This window comes from Acomys minous, assembly GCF_964271855.1.
Source record: "Acomys minous genome assembly, chromosome: 13".
Classification (NCBI taxonomy): domain Eukaryota; kingdom Metazoa; phylum Chordata; class Mammalia; order Rodentia; family Muridae; genus Acomys; species Acomys minous.
In genome coordinates, this window is record NC_140495.1 from 45,764,835 (window position 1) to 45,785,586 (window position 20,752).

The window sequence follows — 20,752 nt, forward strand, 5'->3', positions numbered from 1 at the left end:
GCATCCAGTAAAACCTAATAGAAAATAGTTAAAATGCAGTCATGCATCCATGTATGCATGCGTGCATGTGTGCATGTGTGCATGCAATCCATCCATTCTTGTTGATTGGTGGCTCACTGTGCTGGAGTCAGTGCAAGATGTTGAGCTGGAAAGTTTTATCTTACCTCTCCTACATCTGTCTGCAACAGGCAGAGCTCCTGTCTGTGTGCATGCATGTGTATGTGAATGAATGTGTGAGTGTCCATGAATGTGTGCATGTGCATATGTTGCATGTGTGTGTGAGCACGCTGTATGTGTATATGTATGAATGTGTGTACATGCGTGTATACCTGTATGTGAGCATGTGTGTGAATATATGTGTGCATTGTGTATGTGGTTGCATGTGTATGTTGTATGTGTGTGCTTGTGTGTGAGCTGTACATATGCACATTTGTGTATGTGGGTGCATGTGAGTATATGTGTGTGACCATGTGTACTTTTCATGTGAGCATGCTGTGCATATGTGTGAGTGTGTGTACATAAGTGTACATATTTGTGCAAACTTGTGTGTGAATATGTGTGCATGTGTGTAATTGTATGTGTATGCTGTATGTGTGTGCCTGTATATGAGTTGTACATGTGTGTATTTTGTGCATGTGTGTGCATGTGTGTGCATGTATGTGAGTGGATATGTGAGCATGTGTACTTTTCATGTAAGTGTGCTGTGCATATGCGTGTATGTGTGCCTACGTGTGTGGGTATACATGCTTTCCAGTCTGTATACATCTGGGCTAGTCTTAGTGATGCCCTAAACTCAGGTGGACTTACAGGCAATTGTGAACTGCCTAACGTGGGAACTGAGAGCTGAACTCAAGTCCTCTGGAAGAGCAACAAATGCTCCTAACTATCAAATCATCATCTCTCCAGTCCCTTTGGTGTAACTTTCTAACAAGACACTTTGCCTATGTAGATGCCAGTTTTCACATTTCACAAATAAAAGAGGAGGAGGTTTCATAACTGGCCTGTGAAGTGTTGTTAGCAGAGAAATATACAGCCATCTGGTGTAGACGGACATCTCTAGCATATGTGGTTTTGTCCTCTTGTGTAGAAAATTTAGCCTTGGCTCTCCCTGAGTTCAGATAATTTATTTCACTGTAGAATCTATTATGTCCAAGGGAGCAGAAGATATGTCCAATCCAGCAGCATTTGATTTGTACACTGAATATTCAAAGGCTTGACTCTGGCACCACCAATTCCTTTTTCCTATTTAGGGTGATGAACTGAGAGTTCATACAAGTGACATCCATCACTGGGACCTCTCATGCATGGAAAAATGGAGAGAAATCTGGGCTAAAATCCCAGCCATGATTTCAAAAATCCTCTGTCCCTAGCAAAGGTGATGCTGGAGTGAGGTGGATTGATGTCCCGGAAAGTGATGAGGGACATCGGGGCCGCTTCACACTTCGGAGCTGCTGCCCTCCGCTCTGACCTGCAGGGCGCCCGCTCACAGTGTGAGGGGCTCAGTCTCTACATCCATCAACTTCTCTGATTTTCATTTGAAGCTGACAAGGTGATGTGGGCAACTGTCCAGACGGCTTAGGACAGAGACCATCAAGTCATTCCACATGGGCCACCAGACAGCACCTAGAGGTAATGGCCTTCTGTCAATAGTGTCCCAGCCTGGATTCAAATCAGTGACTTAGGGGTGAAGGGCTCCGGATCCTATTATTAAGTGCCCTGAGCTGTCTAGGGCTGAGACCTGTCCTCACCACACTTAATGACAGAACTTAAGAGGATGCTCTTGCTCTTTTCTTTTCTCTCTCTTTCTTCTTTTTCTTTTTCTTTTTTAAAACCTAAATCCAAGTTTGGATCAAACGGAAGATGGATCTGGCACTTGACATGGTGGAAAAGATCAGTTAATGTGCTTTGGCTGAGTATATGGAAGGTCAAAACATAATATACATCCTTATTTCTTTCCTTCCTCCCTTCTTCCCTCTGTCCCTATACCTCTGTGTCTCTTTCCTTCCCTCTCTCCCTTCTTCATCCTTTTTTCTATCATTTATATATCATCGCTATTATCTATCTATACCTCTTTCCTTCCTTCCCTCCACTTTCTCAGTACGGCATTCTTTCTGAGCTGAGTATAAGTATATATCATTTGAATAAATTTATTCTCTTAAGGTTGAACTCACGAACCCCAGGCTTTTCTAAGCCTGTTTTTAGGGGTGGACTATGGTCTCAGAATAGGACATGCCAATGGTCAAGAACAAAGAGCTAATCAGTCCTTCCAGAGTGAGACCCAGAGGTGCTTAGGGTGTGCAGGTGGGAGGGCAGACAGAACCTGCAGCTGGGAGCCCCACGGGGCTGAAGGTGAAGGGCCCAGCGCGGCACGTGTTTGTTCTCACCATTAGCTGTAATGAAACCCGTGCCTTGCAACCAAAATGCTTGCTAAAGGTCACGGGATCCATTTCTCTTGCTAGCAGCCAGCCTTTTTCTTCTCCCTTACCCCTTTGAATCTTAACCTTGTAACTAACGACATGATCTTAAAAAATAAATGAACAATTCAGCCAGGACTGCTTGCAAATTAAGACAAAATAACTAGAAAAGCCATGATTCTCTCTTAAAGACTAGAAACTAGGTCAGTAATAATGTTTTAAGCTGCGCATTAGGGCTCTGTAACCCTTTGTTCTTAAACTGTACAATCCCTTTAAGCTGAGAGTTTCAAAGCCTTTCTGAGACAGACTCCACGGCCTTCTGCAAGGTTCCTCATGGTAAATGTGTGGTAACAAACACCTTCTTTTTGGATGAGTTTGGGGGAGGTGAGGGACGAAAGCTGCTCTCTGTCTTTCCTCCTTATTTCCCCAGGACCATGTTTTCACAGGGCTCTTGCATCAAATATGATGTTGGAGATCATTTCTAGCCTTTTGCATGACTGCATCTAGGAAGCTGCAGCCACAAGGCGATGGACCCCAGCACAGGTCAGGGTGAGTGGTGACCTCCCTCAGAGCAGGCTGTTCAGCAGTGCTGGAAAGGCTGCCATGACCTGACATTCTTCCGTGATCAAGCTCTAAAATATGTGCAGAGCTTTATCTCTTTAGCATTGATCCCTGTTAAGAGATAACCAAACCTGGGAGAGAGATGTCATATTTTAGTGTCAATGAATGGTGCACAAAAATGGAATTGGAGGTGTGAAGCAGACAGAGTCAGAACGGAAAAGAATTAGACAAGGAATGAGCGCGACTGTCTGGGTAACAGTGGGGCTGAGAGCTCTGTGACCTCCTTTGACAAAAGAGAAATATCACCTACTTTTCAATTTTGTCGCCCCAAACTGGAATATGCTAGACTCCCTAGACTGGCATCCCAAGGTTGTGTGAATCCCGGTTAACTACATAGTTACATCTAGACCATTTCTGTGAGTTCCCCTACCCACTGATTTGCCTCTTAGTTAATGACATAGCTTTCATGTGAAATGCTTGGCTAAAACAGCCTTTTCGGCAGTGAGTAAAGATATGGCCTTAAAGAGTTGAAGACTGAACTGCCGTGCCCAGTGGCCCCCAAGACAGAGAGGGACTACTATTTTGCCATAGGCAACTGAGAAGGCATTAGTGGCAAGAAGCCGTCTGTAGGTGGGTCTTGTTGAGGGTATTTTTGTAAGGTAGTCCCTACAGCAGGATGCACTGACTTGGCTTTCTGCCACCTCTGTTTATGTAGCATGTATATTCACAAAGCACACAGGCTTCGCCGCCTTACTCCAGCCGCATGGCTTTCCCATAGGACATCTGGGGAGATTTTAGGAACATAAGAGTACGATTGTCTCTTTCTTGCTTGCTTTGTTTCCTCATAAAGGGACCGGATCTATGTGTCCGGAGCCAAATGGATGTAATTAGGTGAGGAATCGTTTTCTCCCTGTGTCTGAGCAAATATGTTTTGCAGTATACCAATTTCTCAAGGGCAGTGGGCTGGGACGGCCAGTCATTGCTGGGGGATGGCTGCTGACCTTCAGGCCAGGCCGACTTTAATTTGCACAACACTGCTGGTCCCAGGAGGCTCTTCAGGCCAGGCCACACAATCAACACAAACTAGCAGCCTCCCCGTTACCCAGCTGCCCTCACCCACTAGCCTGCAGGACACGGACATGTAGCTAACTAGACATTGCTGCCGCCCAGATTTTGGAAGTGTGAATTGGGAAATTAAACTCCGTTTGAATCTAGGCTGATAGGCAGAAGCCAAGAAGCCTTAGTAGCTCATTGGTGTCTCTTTCCAACTGCATTATTTAGCAGGAGTCAAGAGGCAGCGGCATCTACTTTTCGTTCCAATTGCACACCCGGAGCCCTTCTTTCAGAACAAGATGCTTAAAGGAAACTTGGGAAATACATTCTAATTGTTCAGATTGTCTAAGAAGGAACCAGTGACTCAAAACAGTAGTTTACCTTGGGATTGCAGACTGTTGGCTCTGCAGTGTCCTGCCTTCTCTAGGCTGAAACTGCACTGGGGAAGGGCCTAGCCGACATCACAGCTCTCTTAATGGCTGGGTGGGTTTGCTACGAGATCGGTACAGTTGATTGCAGCACAATGAATAAAAATGAAGAAGGAGGCGGAGGAGAAAAAGAAACAACAAACAAACAAACAAACAAACAAAACCCCAAGGCCCCAAAACAACAACCTGATTGACTGGATGGGGTGAGATGAATTTTATGGGTATATACTCTTGGATTTCTTTGAGTATGAAAATGTGCAAGCATTCTGGCACTGAAATTTTGTTTCCAACTAGAGAAAATGAAAGGGAAATAGCAAGTGAAGACAGTTGTAGCTTGGGGGCTCATTTAAGCCACATAAGTGTTCAGGGAACTTAAATGCCAGGCATTAAAAACTCCGCTTGTGTGCCAGGGAAATCGCACAGCGGGTGGATTGTTCTCTGTGTAAGTGTGAGGACACGAGTTTGATTCCCCAAAAATCACATGAAAAAAGGTCAGGCAAGAGAGAGTGTATTTATAATCCCAGAGCTGGGGAGGCAGAAACAAGAGGATCCATGGAGCTGCTGGCTAGCCTCTCTAGCCTGGCCAAGTCTTAGAAAACAAGGTGGACGGTACGTGAGGAACAACATGTTAGGTTGACCCCTGACCTCTACTAGCATGTGCACATGTACACCGTGAAAACACACACACACACACACACACAACATAACAAACACATCATAACTGTCACTTAAATTCAATTCTAATGAAGTATTTGCTATCACACGCACATGTTGTTAGGTGAGAATTTGAGAAAAAGAATTCTCTTCAATGCCCATCACATGTAGTAAATGACAGGGATGTTAGTGAAAGGGAAAGTAGTATATGATTTTTGAATGAGGTGGTGTCAAGCTTGATTTGGGGTAGCACTGGTCACCCTACTTCCCCCCAAAAAGGCTGAAGAAAAAAAATCATGCCTAATTATGCTTATGGGTCTATTGAGTGTCAGACATCAAGAATTTTGGAGGCATCTTCCCCTTTCCTCTTTATGACAGAAATCCTGGGTAACTGGGCACCCGTTCTTGTCTGGGAGTCTTTTACAGACTATTAGCTCACCTTGGCTCTCACAATAATCTTATGAGAGAAGAGCTGCTGAGCCCATTATGCAGATGAGGAAGATGTAGGGCAGAGAGGTGAGAGAGCTTGTAGCATTTAATGATGGGTCAGGGATTTAGACTTGAGGTGTCCATCTCTGGGGTGCACTTTGGTGGTGTTTGTATCATAGGCAGGATGTGCTCACTGAACGTTTCTTCATGAAAAAGTCAGCAAAACCTAGTGTGTAGGCCTTTGGTTTAGTCCATTACAATATACTCTGAATACCTGTTTTCACATTCCAGGCATGATTTTAAAAATTGTCCAATTTTCCCTTTCTTCTTAGTTTTCTTACTTTTGACTTCATGTCCCGTGACAGTTGATGCATTTTATAAAATATATAGAATGAATTTCAATTAGAAATCAGTGCTATTCCAAACATGACTTCGGTAGAAAATAATGATGAAATAGTTATTGCTTGTATATTACTGAAAAAGAAACTGAAAGTTAAGAGTTAGGTGATTTATCTGAGCATCAGAGCTCAGCTAGAGTTGGTGGCTGCCAAGTTTAAGGATGATTGTGCCAACCACTGGGCAGCATGCTCTGTGTGGAAGGAATAAAGCCAACCACCACAGACTGTGGAGAGTTCTCCTCGAATCTATTTATATTTCTCATCAAGGTATCCTCCATGGAGAGAGAGGTGTCTCTAGTATTTTGAATAAGATAAATTGAAGGAGAGTTTGGGTGAGGAGTCTTCTTAGCTTCAATGTGTTTTCCATAGTTTCTCCAGTCTAAAACTGCAGAAAAGGTGTTAAGAGTAAGAAAGGAAAACCCAGAGGCAGCTAGACACTTCCTGTATGCTTTGCAACTAGGCACTGGGACCCACTCTACATCATCACATGAGACACAAATTCAGGCACACTCAAGGTTCAGGCCTATGTATACTCACTCTTGGACCTCAGCATCATTCCTGCTTTGAAGGGTCCAACTCTATAACATCCCAATCTCCCAAGGTATGACTCAGTTGTGGTCTTTCTAAAATTTCCTTTGTCATATAGGTATGTAAATAAAACCATCACACATGGTTTCCCATCTCCCTTAACCACTGTGCAAGGGGATAGCTGGATGCCATGGGTGTGGTAGGCATGGAAACCAGTAGCTGTCCCTACAAAGGCTTCCAGGTCAATAGGAAGTTTCTGTGAAAGCTCATGCATGTCTGCAGAAGATATGGCTTGTCATGCCTGGCATCTCTCTGTCCTTCAGACAAGAGCACCAAGTTTTTGCCCTTGATTACAACTTTCCCAAGAAAGGCAATGATACCCACACCCATATAGTTGCAGGAAACAAATACATGTTTAAAATGCACTGGGGATGCGTGAGACACATCTAAAGCTAGCCTTATGGCTGTCAGAGAAAAACATTTTTGAAGGAAGATTCTAGAAAGAGGAATAGAAAAGACACTTCATTTTCTTCCCATTTCCTAGACCCAGTCTTTGCCTTCAAAAAGGGTATTTGTGAATGGAAAAAGATGAGCGTGCTCGTAACCCGGGACCTTCTAAGAGGCTCTTCAGGGGCCTGGTTAGGAGCAAATGGATCCGGTCCCTTTCATCTGCTTTGACTTCCCTTGTTCTGCTGTGAGTGTGAGGGGCTGCGGATGCGCTAATAGCGAGAGGGCACTGTTCTTGGAGACACGAGAACCAGGCCTGCACCTTAATGCAAATACACTCAGGGCACAAGCCACATCTAAAAAGCAGCCTCAGATAATAAAAAACCTTTCATAGAAGGTTTCTGGAGAAAACACACAATCGAGGAGGGAACATATTACTTGTTTTCTTTTAAAAATCCTCTTAAGAACCTGTGATCAACATCCATTTCAGTTTTGAAGTGGCCACAGCTTTATGAAAGCCTATGGGATGAACAGTTAGTCCCCAATTCCTGGCTTGGTGCTCACTGCCATTTAATTTTTACATGATCGGGGGGGATAGCACCAAGGGAGATAGAACTTGGGTCTGGGAGGTGATGAAGTGTGAAATTTGTAGGCTCACTTTGTCTTCCTAGGCAGAGGGCTGGCATGGCTCTCTTTCTTTCCCAATAACGGAGTATCTCCCTGACTTATTCTGTATAAACGTGACTATATACATGTCTAATGCAGACACACAATGAGCTGCTTTCCAACCGATACTAGATATATGACAGGTAAATTCTAAAACTCCCCTCTTGGGTCTTCTCCTCACCTCCATAGCACCAGGGTATGAATGGCTAGTGGGTTATAGGAAGTTGAAGGGAATGCATTGGGTACTTGACTTTAGGCAGCTGATGCGTGATCCAGAGTGCTGACGTGGACTTAGAATTGTCCTCTCGTCTCTGGATTGTGAAAGAGCAATAGCCTCCTAGGTGAACGGAGTTTCTATTTTTCCTCTCAACCCCTTCATTGCACCCAAAGAAACAAAGTGCACAAATGCATTCTCATTGCACTAAAAAACATCCATCAGGGTCCTTTACCCGGCATTGTTAGCATTCCAGTCCAGTTTTTAGTGACGGCAAGGTCAGCAGCACCTGCTCTTCCTCCTCCTCCTCTTCTTCCTCCTTCTCCATCAATGGAGCATCAGTTTCCCCAAGAGGTCATTCTCTCGTCTACCCCAGAACTCCAGTAGATAGATACTCTGTGGGTTCTCTCTATCCCATTTTCTGGTCCTAGTGAACTTGTCAATTGCTCTTTGTTGTTATTTTACTAACATGTTATTCGTGTTGTCACTAAAGACAAATAATTCTCAACCTTCCAGCTAAGTTGGGGTTGACTGCACTCTGCAACATGCTTTGTTTCTTCTCCTAGTCTCAGTCAAAGTGACTAGTTCAGGTCCTTTCCTAGTGGACCAGAGGACAGGCGCCACTCCCGTGTCATCGCTAGTACCTGGCACACCAGGAAGCACCCAGTAAGCATTTGCTGACTTTGTATGTGGCTGGCCATAGAGGCATCATCTGAGATGTTTTCCTGCTGATATGGGAATCAGCCACCAGGCCGGGCTCCTTTTCACTCTCGGAGCTCGCCTGGGGCATAAGGCAGGGTTGACTTGATGAGCCATCAAAAAGTCTCGTCTTTTAATACCATTTTGCATTGTAGATTTCTATGTCAGCAGAAAATCGGGATAGAAAGCAGACAGTGCAGTCAAATGTACGATTTGGTACAGCATAGGAGAATAACACGTCCACTCCATTTAATTTACTGAATTTGTCCCTTAAAAAAATTCCCCTGAATTCAGGCAATCCAGTTTGTGCAGCCCCAGTGCGACAGGGATCAATATCTGGCTTCTGAGAGATGAGACAGTACATACTGCAGATTCAGAACTAAAAATCCATATGGCCGCCTGTGATTCAGGACAGCGCTGTAGGGCTGCGAGCCACAGAGAGAAAGATCCCTACCCTGCCGGGCAGGAATGAGAAACAGGAGAGAAGGTAGCTTTCCCATGCATTATCTTGAAACTGGGAAACTGCAGAGAAGGAGTTAGCTATGAGACAGGTTTTGTTAATCCTAGGATTACGATCATGATTTCCTTGCATTTTCTCAGACATTCGTCTTTTATAGAAACCTTTGGGATGTATACAGTTTTTTTTGTCACTGTGAACACACAGAATATACAGAATTTATCTAGGTTTTAGACTACAGCTTTGCTATTTCTGTCATATAGATTCTAAGAGAGGGCATCGCTGAGTTAAAAATATGAAAAAAAGAAAACCACGTTAGCCTCTTCATGTTTGGTAACAAAATGGTAACTCAATTTATATAATTTTATGGGCCATTTTTGATATTTGGTTTCCTTGTTAATTTATTAAAAATATATTTGTCAACAAAGTTCTGAAATGCTGTTGTATAGCTTTTACTCTTATTAATTTTCTGTATATTCAATATTTTCCTTGGTTTACAAAAGGGGTTCTTCTTATTTTAGAGATTATTCTTTGATAATTTCAAGCATGTACGTCATGCACTCTGATGCCACTCTCCACTGCTCCCTCTTACCTCACCCCAACCCTTGCCACCCTTTCTGCCTTATAAGACCTCTTCCCACTTTCATGCCTTTTCGTTGTCTTGTGTCCCACTTGGTTTAACCGTGGCCATCTGAGTGAGCATGGAGCTATCCACTGGAACATGGCGGGACTTACCAGCGGCTGCACCTCTGAAGGTAATGGCTCCCCATCTCCAAATAACAATCCACAGCCAATATTTCCTGATGACACTGACCAGGTCACGTCAAGAAGACAATCTTTCACAGACTTCCTTCTCATCTCCCAGCTCTTATATTCCTTCTGTTCTCTTTCCTGTGATGCTCCCTGAGCCTTGGAAGAGGTGGTGCTGATGTTTAGCGGTGATCACTCTACACTCACTCATGCTCAGCACCTTGAGCTGCTGTGAGTCTTTCTGTTCAATCATTCACTGAAAAGAGAGCTTCTTTGATTAAGTCAGAGAGTAGAACTTACCTTCAGCTATGCACATAAATATTTAGGAGATAGGGTGACAACATACATACTTGGCAGAACAAGGAGTAAACTCCTTTTTAGGACCCATGGCTTCCTCAACTCATGGCCTTTGATGATGCTCAGTACCACCATGAACTGCAGGCATCCTGCAGAGCAGGCTTTACACATTGCAGTTAGTTAGTTTCATAACAGTTTAGCCACTGTTGCACCTGCAGGCACACCTTACCTGGTAGTCAATACTGTAGCCTGTCAGGGACACAGATGGATAAAGACCACCAGTGACTTTTCTGCGTAGAAGCTTCTGGCATGCTTAAAGCTAGCAATAGAAAGGCAGCACTAGTCATACTCCCAGCTCAAATTCTCAGTGTCCTGAAGCCGAGGCCATGCGGTGTTTTTAGCATTAGGGTCTCATTTTAATAGGCAAGCAAAAGCAGAATCAGGAGCTTGTGTTGTTTGGGAAGCGATGTCACTGGGGTGTGCTTGACCAATGACTCATAGGATTTCCCTCCCCCCCCCTTTTTTTAACCACCAGCACTTGGATCTTTGGTAGCTCATGGCTTCTAGGATTGGCAGTCCACCCATGGACGTTTTCTTTGAATACTGCTTCAGAAAAGGTTGTCTGAGAAGAAAAGGAGGACTACAGAAATGTATTGCTAAGTGACTCCTCCTGAGAATTAAGGTGAGTTTTTCCCTTCCCAGCACCCACATGGGAATGATAGTGGGTATTCAACGACAGAGCCAATGAGGATACTCGATGAGGCCTGACAAGTCTTTGACCTCCATCTACTATGAGCTGACCAAGAAAAGTGGAAATTATAAGGAGAGTGTATTAGCCATGGGCAAACAGTGGGGGCTCCGGCTTGTCCTATTTTGGGGTTGTAGGGAAGGATAAATGCAAAAAAGAATGGAGGTGAGGGCAAAGGGTGGGGAAGCAACTCCAGTTCAGCCAAATGGACGGGAGGCCAAGTGTGGATGGACGGTGGTCCTGGGACTGAGGATGGTGAAAGGATGGAGAATAACCACCTGGCACTATGAGGAGGACATTGCAAAGATGCCCTCACTGAGCCTGGCGTCTGTTGGGAGTCTGCCCAGAACCATCCACTGCTGAAGCTTTGACCTCAAAGCCAACAATGGCAGAATTGATTTCAGTGAAAATAGAACGTGGAAATGGAGCTCGCGCATTAAATGCTACCAGATATCTGGAAGGAAGCTGAAAAATTCATGTCACTGTGGTAATACTTCAAATTAGCAGATGTTAAAAAAAAGTGGAGGGTAACCTAAATTTGCCATTGTTTTCCTTTGTGAACTAACAGTGTGTGTGTGTGTGTGTGTGTGTGTGTGTGTGTGTGTGTGTATGTTTGTTGCTTTTCAGTTTAGTTTAGTTTTTTGTTATTCCTGCATTGTGTTTTTCCCCTCTTCATCTTGACAAATCTTTTTGTAGGAAAATAGCTGGTGAGTGTAAAAGGCTCTCATTGTGGCGAGCACTGACATCCAGCACCTCAATATTTAATTGGTACAGTTCCTGTTAATGTTTTATTCATGCTCAGCCTCAGACAGGGTATGAGGACATTGATAATTGCATAATTTTCCCTCTGTGTAAATTTGTACACCCTGGTTTGCTTCTGTCTGGGATAAAACTTGTTACTTTTTTTTTTTTAGCTTTCTTAAAAATTTATTTTTAAAAAATTTATTCACTTTACATCCTGATAGTAACCCCTTCCCTCTCTCCCCCTGGCCCCGCCTCTCTCCTTCTTTCCCTCCTCCCCCTCCTCTAGTCCTCAGAAAGAGGGAGCCTGACTATCAGGACTTCCCCTGTGGCCTGGCATCAGTGCCCCCTCAGGGGGAAGTGATTGAAGAGCAGGCCACAGAGTCCACGGCAGAGGCAGCCCCTGCTCCCCTTACCAAGGGATCCACATGGAGACTGAGCTGTCTATTGGCTACATCTGAGCTGGGGGCCTAGGTCCTCTTCATGCCTGGTCCTTGGTTCGTGCATCAGTTTCCACAGGCCCCCATTGGCCCAGATTTGTTGGCTCTGTTAGTTTTCTTCTGGAGGTTCTGTCCTCTCTGGGTCCTTCTAACCCCTAACTCTTCCATGAGATTCCCTGTGCTCTGTCCAGAGTTTGGCTGGGACTCTCAGCATCCGCTTTGATCCCCTGCTGGGTGGAGTCCTTCAGAGGACAATTTTATGATAGGCTCTGGTCCTGTTAGCTCTCCTTAACCACTTCCAGTGTTTGTTCTATTTGCCCGTCTGAATGAAAATTAAGCATCCTCCCTAAGATCCTCCTTATTTCTTAGCTTCTTTAGGTCTGTGGATTGTAGTATGGTTATCCTGTATTATGTGGCTAATATCTGCTTATGAGTGAGAATATACCATGCATATCCTTCTGGGTCTGGAGCTTGTTACTTCCTTTCTCTCCTGTTCTTCCCCCGACTTTCTAGTTTGGGTTCATGTCTCAGAATTAAGGTTGAGGCACCACTCATCTGTGGGAGTGGTTTCTGTATCCTCCCACTGTTTCCAGCATAGAGAGCCTTTCCAAGCTTAGCTGGTGCCCTAAGTAGGAATTATATTGTTCCTTCAATATAGGATAGGAATGGAGGGAAATGCTTTCATTTGAGCAGCTCAGCAGAAATGCTTTATATAGTAAGACCGGCTACATCTAACATGTCATTTTCTGATAAGTGAAATGAAAATCAGAATTCTTCACAATGTTGATTCAGAGGCCTACTTCTGGTAATTCCAAGTCCATTTGCCTTGGAATGATGTCCCCAGGGATTATAAATAGAAATCAGATTATGTCCTTTTTGTAGTAAAATCTCCATAGATTGTGAAAATTTTAAGATACATGATTATGATTCCCTTATAACCCTGAAAAGAACCCAATCTGTCAATGTTCTTGCACCTTAGAGTATTCTTATTTACATGGACATAGATTTCCTATTATTAAATAGTAGGTTGTTTACTAACTGTTTTTTTAAAAAATCATAAACCATCAGAATGGCTAAGATCAAAAATTCAAGCGACACCACATGCTGGCGAGGATGTGGGGAGAGAGGAACACTCCTTCATTGCTGGTGGGAATGCAAACTAGTACAGCCACTTTGGAAATCTATCTGGTGCTATCTCAGAAAAATGGGAATAGGGCTTCCTCAAGACCCAGCTATTCCACTCCTTGGAATATACCCAGAAGATGCTCCAGCACACAGCAAGAAAATTTGCTCAACCATGTTCATAGCAGCCTTATTCATAATAGCCAGAACATGGAAACAGCCTAAGTGTCCTTCAATAGAAGAATGGATAAAGAAACTGTGGTACATATACACTATGGAATACTATTCAGCTATTAAAAACAAGGAATTCCAAAAATTTGTGGATAAATGGATTGAGCTAGAAATGATCATAATGAGTGAGTTAACCCAGAAGCAGAAAGACTCAAATGGTATATACTCACTTATATCTGCATATTAGCCCAACGGGCATGTCCCACGAAAGCCTTCACTTACCAGGAAACTGGGACAGAGGAGAGGACATTCTAGTGGGACTCTAGATGAGAGAATCATGGGAGAAAGGCAAAGTAGAAGGACCCAGAGGGTCCTAGAAGCCTACAAGTAGAACATTATGATAGGCAGATTTGGGCACAGGGGTCCCGCTCAAACTAAGGCACCAGCCAAGGACAATACAGGCGGTAAACCTTAAGCCCCTACCCAGATCTAGCCAATGGACAGAACACTCTCCACAGTAGAGTGGAGAGTGGGATATTACTTTCTCACATACTCTGGTGCCTCACCTTTAACCATGTCCCCTGGACGGGGAGACCTGGTGGCAATCAGAGGAAGGACAGCAGGTTACCAAGAAGAGACTTGATACCCTATGATCATATAGAGGGGGAGGTAATCCCCCTCAGGAACAGTCACAGGGGAGGGGAATAAGGGGAAATTGGGAGGGAGGGAAGAATGGGAGGATACAAGGAATGGGATAACCATTGAGATGTAACAAGAATAAATTAATAAAGGAGGAAAAAAAACAAAAAAAACATAAAAAAAATAAAAAATAAAAAAATCATAAACCTACTGGCCTTTGCTTGGCTTTTGTCTTTTGTTTTAATGTGCATTTAGCTTAAATCTAGTTCCTCTCATGATCTCTGTGATACGGAAGTTTCTAAAATCCACTCTTTATTTCTTAATTGTCTCCTCTCTGTTCCCTCAGTGGGAGTGTTTTTTAGTGCACCTCAGGTGGTCTTCTGTCTTTTTCTTTTTTATTTGTCTACCTCTGAGAGTTTCCTCTTTTCCTTGACCTCTATAAATATCCCATGCCTCTTCAGAATTTCCTGTTCGGTTTTCTATGCACCTTCACATTTAACTTATCTCAAAGCTGTTGTCCTCTGCTCTAACGTGATGTCTCTGGCCAGGGACATCCTCATTTGTTTGGTCTCCTAGGTTTTAATGCTCCTACTAGCTCTGGCTTCACCCTTTCCACAATCCTTCTATATCTAGCCAATCATCTTTGTTTTCCTCCCATTTCTAGCTGTTCTCTTCAAATCTCCCCCTTCCCTGTCAAGCTCAGAACTTCTCCATGTGTTCTCGGAAGACCACGTAGCTGGATTGTAGCAGTCACACAACAGCATCCACTGAGAAACAGGGATGTTTCTTTCCTCTCAAAGCCAGACAGAAACCTGGATTTTGTGGTCTCTGCCTATGGAACTTCCATAAAATGCTGTGGAGATGACAAACAATTAAGTCTTCAGATGACCTTCAGCTGATTCTATTTTCAAATACCACTGACCATTGCAGATAATTATTTCTGTCATGGGGTGGGGAGCAGAGGGACATGGCTGAACTGGGGTGGTAGAAGTGGTCCAAGCTACATAGGAAGGAATCTCTTTAGAGGATTTCTTCTTAGACAGGCAAATGTGGTGCTTTGTATGCTTTACATGGTTGGAGACATTGCTTTGATCCATTCAGTGGATTTATGATGGATGAAGCTGAGTGACAGGTTGAGCAAACCTTAGGAGCTGTTGCCTGGGGACTCTAGGTCTTGTGGGCAGCACATGGATTTAGATAACGAGCTCTCATCTGTGAAGCCTTCAGAGGCCTTTTCTGAGAACACTGTTTACCACAGCGCCACAGGACTCAGGACATTGCAACTTGGTCTTAAGCTCAGACATGACACAGAGACTTCAGAATTTAGAGCTTCATGTTAATTCAAAGCCTCTTTTGTCTCTTGTTCGAAGGGTCTGAAGGTGCATTGTTAATTATTCACGTTTGACAAACATCTCGGTTCCATTTAGGAATCCAGAATTCTTCTTTATGGATACCTCACCATCTGTTAGAGTAGGACCTTTGAATCTTCTGCTATGGCCCTAGTGGACAATCTGGAGGAACGTATGGACTCTGTCCATGTAAATGGTCTTAAATGAATACAAACTCCTACAGGACGTGATCATAAGATGTAGTGACCACAATCTTAGAAGACAAACTAAGTTGTGATAATGTATATGATTTCTTATCGATTATTAATAAGAAACACTGGTGTGTTCAATAAGTCCTTCAGTTCAGCATAGTGATGAGCATCAACCTTTTCATGATTCTGATTCTGTGTAGTTATAACATGGCATGAAAATATCAATGATTTTTTTTTTAGCAGCAGTGAGGGATGTATCTTAGTGGTAGAAAGCTTGTCTAGCTTGAAGAATTCTTGCCCACAAGACCCTGGGATCCACTAGAAGCACTGTCCCCTCAAAATGTTATAAGAAAATATCTGATTTCTAATGACAATATCCATCACACACACTGTGATGATTTTTGTGGCTTGTTTATCAGCACTTGTGTAAAGAAAATTCTGAATTTAAAAAATAGGTTATAGAAAATTACAACTTTTCCCAAAGGAAGCTTCCAGGATCCATGAACTCTAACCCATGGGCTATTTGAAAATTGGCTAACCCCAAGTTGATGATCCTGTCCTGAACTGCTGGGGCTGGCACACTTCCGTGTCAATAGTCTAGCGCTATGGAGGGAAAGAGAGAAGTCAAGGGCAAGCGATCGACTCATGTCTGCCATTGCTATCCAAGGGAAAGGAGGCGGGGCCTGTGCAGACATGCCTGTGTGTACATGTATGCACATGGGTATAACTATGTGATCAGCATGCCTTTGTGTACATGTATGAACATGGATATAACTTTGTAACCATGGCTCAGCTAGAGTCGAGGGGTTTAATTATGTAGCAGAGGAAAGATAGAGTAGAAAGATTCTAATTCCCTATTCCACGAATATAGGATTCCCCAAAGCATTCCAGAAATCCAATTTCCTACCAACCATGCTCAGAAGAGATTGTGTGATTTAGAAAGTCTTATTGTGCTGATTGAGCATGATGTATCCAAGTGGTAGGCAAAGAGGCAGCACTCAGCAAGTATCCACTGAAGCTGACTGTTGGTTATAAGTCCTGTGAGAAAAGATACTGAACTTCTTGTGATGGGAAGGGATTCATGTTTAAATTCACCCACCCATTCATTCACTCAGACATGTTTCATATGGATTGAGTTTGAAGTATATGCCACCCAGGCATGGCTCTAGTTCAGGAAATAATGAGAAGGAATGCAAAGTCTTTGCTCTAATGTGTCCTTCCCTTTACTTTGGAGGAAATAAACAAATAAATAAATCTTATGTCCCAGGAGGCAAAGGGTATTATCGAAAGGTTTCCACAGGGACGGTATAGAAGGCAGAATTCTAAGATGGTGTCTATGGTTTCATGACTGCACTCTTGGATCATCGTTCCTTGACTCCTCTCCAATTTGTGTTGACATCTGCATGTATGCTAAGAAGTACTCCCACGATTAGGTTGTGCTATGTACCGTAGGAGAGGAGACGGCGAAGGTGGGTTTAAGCTTCCCAAGTCAGTTGCTTTTGAGTTAGCCTGCAAGAAGGTTATCTTGGGTGACACTGAGTTCTTCTGTTAAAGTCCCTTAGAGAGAAACTGGGGCCAGCATGAAGTTATTGAGAAATTAATCATACTGTGCTCTTATAAAGCAAATAGCTCTATTGTGGAGGAGACCACAAGGAGAGGACCAGAGAACAGCCCATGCAAGCTGAGAGCATCTTCAGCTCCCCACTGCCAAGGGAGCAGGGACCCGGTTACACAGCCACAAGGAACAACACAGTCCATTTGGTTATGCCCTTGTGTGACCTTGAACAGAGACCCCCAGCTAAGCCATATTCAAGCAGAAACTGGACAACTAAATGTACATTTTTATTTTATTTTGTAATTCAAAAAATTATTCCTTAAACTGGGTGTGGTTGTACATTCCTTTAATCCAGTACCCAGGAGGCAGAGGCAGGTTGATCTCTGTGAGTCTGAGGCCAGCCTGGCCTACAAAGTGAGTCCAGGACAGCCAGGCCTATTACACAAAGAAACCCTGTCTCAAAAAATGAAAAATATTATTTGAGACATTTTTATACAGTATATATTATAATTGAGCATATGCTCCTGTTCTCATTTTTCACTCTCCATCTTCTTAGTCATCTTTCACCCTCAGATAAGTTTACTGTTAATTTCATTATATATATATATATATATATATATATATATATATATGTATATATATGTATATGTATATACATACACATATACACATACATACATGATTTTATGTGATTATATAAAATCTTGGAACCACAATGAGGAAAAAAAAAGCCTTAGATATTTATCTTCCTGAGACTGGCTTAATTCACTTAAGACGACTGGCTCCAATCTCATCCATTTTCCAGCAAATGACGTGACTTCATTGTTCTTTATGGCTGAAAAATAAAACCAACAGCCTCAAATGCATGCTGTTTTAGGCTACCAGATGTTTGTGGTCATCTGTCGCATAGTATATGTGGAAAATAAATATGAATAGTGTTGGCAAAGGGTGACCAGGAAAGGAGTCCATGATCAGGACACAGTGGAGACAGGAAAGAGTGAAGAACAGACAACAGCTTCGCACAGGGAACAGCAAGGGAAGACTTATTCTTCATGGGGGTGGAGCATGACCCAGGGGTGGGGCCAGAGGGGTGGGCAAAGGTGCCAGTGATGTGGCGAGAAGAACTCGAGCAAGGTTGCAAAGAGAACAGCTTACTGTGGACACAGGCCAGTGGCACAGCGGCAAGCCCTGCTAAAGGGGTAAAGTCTGAACGTTTAAGGATAAAGACAGACAGCTTCCCACTGCGCACTGGATATTTACTGAGAAGTGAAGACGGGTCAAGGGTGAGGAAGTGGGGACCAACAGGTGCCAGGGAGAGGCAAAAGCATGGGTTTGTGTTTGAACAGTGTAAGATGCCACCCAAGTGACTTATCCAAGGGTGTAGTTTTATGTACCTATGTATGTATGTATTTTTTAACTAATTAATTTACTGTATGATGCATGTATATGTTTATAGGTTCCAGAGTTTGACATTGAGTGTCTTCCTCAATCACTTTATACTCCAGTTTTTTTTGAAAACTGGCTTACTAATTAGACAATATTAGCTGTCAGCAAGCTCCAGGGATTCTTCTACGTCCAGCTTTTCAGCATTGAGATTACAGACACGTCCCACCATTTCTAGCTTGTATGTGTGTGCTGGTCAGCTGTACGCAGAGCTTAATGTTTGTGCAGAAAATCACTTTTCCGACTGAACTATCTTTCCCAAGACCTGGGTAGTTATAAGTCTAGAGTTTAGGAGAGAGTTTGGGGACGGAAGTAGTAGAAAGTTCGTGAGTGGAAAGCACATGTGTATGCACGTGTGAATGCAGGTGTCAGAAGAGGCCAGAAGGGGGCGCCAGATCCAATGGAGCTGAAGTTACAGGTAGTTGTAAACTGCCTGAGGGTGGGTGCTGGGATCTGAACTGAGGTTCTCTGGAGGAGCACCAAGTACTCTCAGCCTCCACACCATCTCGCTAGCTCTTAGATACTGTTTAGATCATGATACTGGGAGAGAAGACACAAAATAAACAGTAAATTATGAAACCTAAATTGAACACTAAAACAGTGAGCTTGAAAGTCAACTTGAGGAGCTGGCACTCTGTAAATGAAGACACTCGAGTTCAGAATCTTAAGTGGCATCTGGCATGTACCTCAGTGCAGAGACTTCCAGCAGAGCTTGACAAACCAGGGCTCTCGATTCCAAACTCGGGGATTTTCTAAGTACTCACTAAGTACTTTATTTCCCATTTCCCTTACTTGTTAAAGCATCTTAAAGAATCAGCAGGTTTGGTGACTTTCCTTTGGTAGGGCTGCAACCCCAGACACCAACTACAGAGGTATTCTGTCTTCCTTGGGACTCATCCGACAAGATTTGATCTGCTGGCCATAGGAGGCTCGGGCTCATGTGACAAATGCATTGTACGCTGTGGTGTCTATAAACCTCATGCCATCAAATTAATAATGAAAAGCCTCCTATCAAAACTCCCCCACTGCCCGACCCCTGTGCTCAATGGCCTGCAGCACATTCGGACTCATCAATAGGTGTTCAACAATATTACAACTTGTTTAAATCTTTTTAAAGTAGTGTTGTGCGCTCCTGTTATTGACTTCCCTTTCCTAATTACCACCTAAAGGTGACAGATGACGGAGCTCTAATGACCACATTCTTGGAGAGTGAGTGGTTCTGGGTTTCAACTCTTAGTGTCTTGGCTGTTCCAAAGGAAAGAGATCTCCACTTGTGAAAGCAGGCTCCTTTCAGGAAGGATCCAGGCATCCAGGCAATGCTGGAGAGCCTTCACCTGGAAGCCTCTGGAACTGGAATGAAGGCAGGTGATTCTCCTTATGAATGGGCCTGCTTGGTTACTGCAGAAATGCTAAGGTGCATAGATTAGCTATGGCCAGCTTTAATTACAGTTTGTAATGCAGGGTGCCAGAGAGTAATGTTTCCCCTCCCCCTGAAACTTAACTTAATTTTTATTTCGTGCCTCTGTTTTGCTGGCACGATGGTAACACAATCACCATTTTTTTTTTTTTTTGCCATGGGATAAAGTTTGGGGAGCATGATTTTGTAATACCCAGGTTTGGCTAGGTTGGTTCCGGGCCCTTTTTAATATTTGTGCTCTTATTTGCCCATTATCCCGCCTCTCCACCAGCTGACCTTGTTTAGGAAGCCACATTGCTGAGATTTCATTGGTGGAGCCCCCTGTCAGTCATATATAGAAGACACTACCTCACAGCATACATCCAGGTCCTCTGGCTCATACATCTTTCTGCCCTCTGTTCTGCAATGTTTTCAGTCTTAAGTGTAGAGGTTGTTGTGTTGTAAATGTATCAATTGGGGGTTCAGTACCCTGAAGTCAGTTCTCTGTGTTTTGACCAGTTGTGGATTTTTGTGATTGTCTTTGTTGCAAAAAGAGAAACTTCTTTAATGAGAGTGAGAGCTGCACTTACCTGTGGGTGTTTAGAATGCAACAGGGAATTATACTGGTTCGGGAAAGCAGCAGTAGTGGGCTCTCCTCTAGGGTCTATGATCTCACCAGTGGAGGTAGTTGGCATGAATTCTCTGCATTTGAACAGACTTTAAATACAAGCATACTAGCTGTTGGTTACCCCCAAGATATGAGTGCCACCAAGGCACTCCTGTGTATATCTAAACATTCAGTCATTATTGAGATTTATCACAACACACTTTGGACACAGGACTTGGAAGAATCAATCCGGAACTGACCTAGAAACCTCCTTTCAGAGGACTAGTGCTCATAGTATCTGAAGTTCTGTGCAACCAGTAGTTCCTCTCAGCTTTAGGTTTTTAAAGTATCTTTT